The sequence below is a fragment of the Nomia melanderi genome, chromosome 5 (assembly GCF_051020985.1).
Source record: "Nomia melanderi isolate GNS246 chromosome 5, iyNomMela1, whole genome shotgun sequence".
Classification (NCBI taxonomy): Eukaryota; Metazoa; Arthropoda; class Insecta; order Hymenoptera; family Halictidae; genus Nomia; species Nomia melanderi.
In genome coordinates this window covers 5,323,473-5,326,474 of record NC_135003.1, presented here as the reverse complement: position 1 = coordinate 5,326,474, position 3,002 = coordinate 5,323,473, and the positions used below count along the sequence as shown (strand labels likewise).

The following is a 3,002-nucleotide window of genomic DNA, read 5'->3' as shown; positions in this document are numbered from 1 at the left end:
CCCCGAAAATAAACAGCCGACGCACAAGAGAGACGGAGACCTGGTCCGGCACGTTGGCGGAGGGTAGGGAACAGAAAAAATCCTTCCACCGAAAAATTCGCCTCCAAACAAGCGGATGCAAATGGAGGAGGGGGTGGGCGGCGATGGTAGCCGGCGGTGTTGGCTGGCCAAGAGGTCGTGGAAGAGGGGCTGAAAGGAGGAGAAAAGAGGTGGAGCAGCGAGGGTGGCAACAAGAGGAAAAGGGATGCCGTAGGAGGGTTGATATCGGCTCGAAGGTGAGCTTCGGAACGCAATGTCCGGCCTGGTCCAGCCGGCAGAGATGCGAGTATTGATCTAGGCTCAGACCTAACCCACCCCCTCGAACCTTTCCTCCCTTCTCGGCCACCTCCAGCCACCTCCTTGCGCCTCCACCATCTCCGAGCTCGTCGCGAAGCCAGCCCTGTTCCGTTCCTGGGGGTCGTGGTCGAGAGAAAAAGGGATGGAACACCTGGAGAACCGAGAGAGAGCGAGCGGGGACGCTCGGGAGTGGCGGGACAAGCGGGTAGAAGGTTCGAAGGAGGACCTCGAAGTCCGGCTTGCCGAGCTGCCCCTTTAGCTACGCACGTTCACTCTCACCTCCTCCACCTACGATCTCCTCCTCTTACATTAGACACGCCGCAGCGGTGCTCAACTTTCGGGAAATGCTTGGCAAAGTGGGATTTGGTAGGGCGGATTTCTCGATTTTTGTGGCAAAACGTGTTGCTTGGTCTATGAGTGCTATTAGTTTGTTGAAGGCATTGAGTTTATGAAATGGAAAATGGGGAGATTTTATGAAATCATGTATGGAAATGATCGAGTGTTCTAAGATTGACATTTGGGAACATTTTGGAAAGTGAAGTTTGATCTGCGGATTAGTTGTGCAATAAGCCTGTTTCTTTGGTTCCATCAAGTTTGTGACATGATTTAAGTATGAATTTATCGTTTGTTTTTGTTAACACTGAGTTTGCGAATATTCATTTTGATGATAGAATGAGTTAGTGGTATTCTGATAAGATGACTGTCTTCTTTAATTTCAGATGATCTTCTAGTCCATGTGCGTATTTTTAGAGCAAGCTATGGAACCTTTGTTCTGAATTAAATAAAGGTAAACATTTTATCTTTTTCCGTGTTTATTCATATTTTTGAATCTGAAAAATACATTTTGAACCGTCTATTATTTGTCTCTGTTTACTGTAGCAGTCATGGAATCCTTTACTGTTAGAAGTAAGTTGGAGTTTTGTCTGCTTGTTACACTTTGTGACTCTTCTGTTCGTTTAAAATCAATGAATTCATAGCTGTTTTATTTTTTAAAAGTGTGGTTATGAAGAAGGATAAAACTGTCTTTTCAATACAAAGTTGATGAAATTTGTAAACAATTGAAAACAGATCAGAGGATTAACTATTTTTTTACGTAATTATCAAAAATATGTGGGATATTTGTTTAAAAAGAGTCAATCAAGTTTGTTAAAAAAGCGTACATAAATTTGAGGAAAGTGTGTTTAATGGTTTATAATCGAAAATAAAATAGATTTTTATGTATTCATGGCATTTATTATAATTTACTACCTTAGTTTACTTTCCACTCCATAAAGGAAATAAAGGACAAAAAGTACTGCAACAATGCTCTTCGTTCATAAAAACTACATCATCCGTTGTCGTCTATTTCTCTGATCACGTACTAGTGAAGATATTATCAGCTTCACATCGTACATCGATTACTTTTGTAGAAATGTTTTGTAGCTTTTTTAATGTGTACGTAGACCTGCCTGAAACTATATATTTTTATCAAGGATATCAAAAGATGCTATAAACTTGTAACTTGAAATTATTTCCTAAGTTTGAAAAGAACACGTAAAGAGAAATATATGCCGCTAAATTAATTTCATAATCATGATAAAAAATTCGAAACATCAGTAGGAGAAAAGTGATTAACCGTAAAAAATGATATTAAAATAAAATTCTAAAAGATGTGTCTTCATATCTTTGCTAACAATAGAGTTAATAACCCTTCCTATTTATAATTTTGTAAAAAGTTCAAAAATCTTTTCGACAATTCCACTCAAATATTCTACTGTCTTGTTTAAGACTGAAGTTTTTACGAGAAAGATTTGCAAACTGAAATATACTCTTTAGAATAGAGGTGATAAAAAAAATTATTTATGAGCACAACAATAGGAAGGATCAATTTATGGTACCTTCCGCGCGAACATATAATACTATGCTAGCGAGTCCGTTAAACCTCTATAACATTTACAATTTTATGAATTATATAAAATCTCATTGAAGGTATATTCTTAATGGTATGGAAATTGAAAGAATGTAAAAAACTCAATTTTTTTTAGCCCTCCAAATCAGAAGGTCCCCTTAAATCGGGCAGTGAAAATGTATTCCCCTCCATATAGAAACATCTGCTTCGTTTAGAAGAAGTATTATGTTTTACATAGATAGTGTATTTTACAATATTTTGATTACCTCACATTAGCATAACATTGCTTATCTGGTTTTAATATTTCCTTAGCAATATTTATTGCTAATGTCACGATATTTTCGAAAATTTATTACCTTTTTTCAGAATACTTATATGCATATGCATTGAAGTGGTCAGATCTGCATATAGAAGAATAATAATAATTAATAAAACTGTTTCTTTATGTACATGTATTTTCATATAAAGTCTCAATAATCAAAAGAAAAATGAAAAACTTTAAATTTAATATCCATAATATTTCCTTTTCCTCGTCAACTTATAAAAAACTGGAAAACATTCAAAATCTTCTACACCTCTATACTTATTAATTACTAAGTACAATTTCATTGAGACACATTTTAAAATACGAAGTACAGTATAGATGCACATAGTCACGATATTACCTATACGATATTAACAAAATAAATTTGTATTCCAAAATCGATACACATCGATACTTGAATATTATTATAATCACATTCTTATAACAAGTGTCTATTTACTAATAACCATATAA

General features: G+C 35.8%; 1 long non-coding RNA gene across 1 annotated transcript; it reads left to right on the top strand.

Annotated features, from left to right (window-relative positions):
- Positions 1-550: 550 nt before the first annotated feature.
- Positions 551-1,405, top strand: LOC116431019 (uncharacterized). The gene is made up of 3 exons (XR_004235847.2): positions 551-946; positions 1,056-1,123; positions 1,216-1,405. It is a non-coding gene; the product is annotated as an uncharacterized LOC116431019 (long non-coding RNA).
- Positions 1,406-3,002: the final 1,597 nt, after the last annotated feature.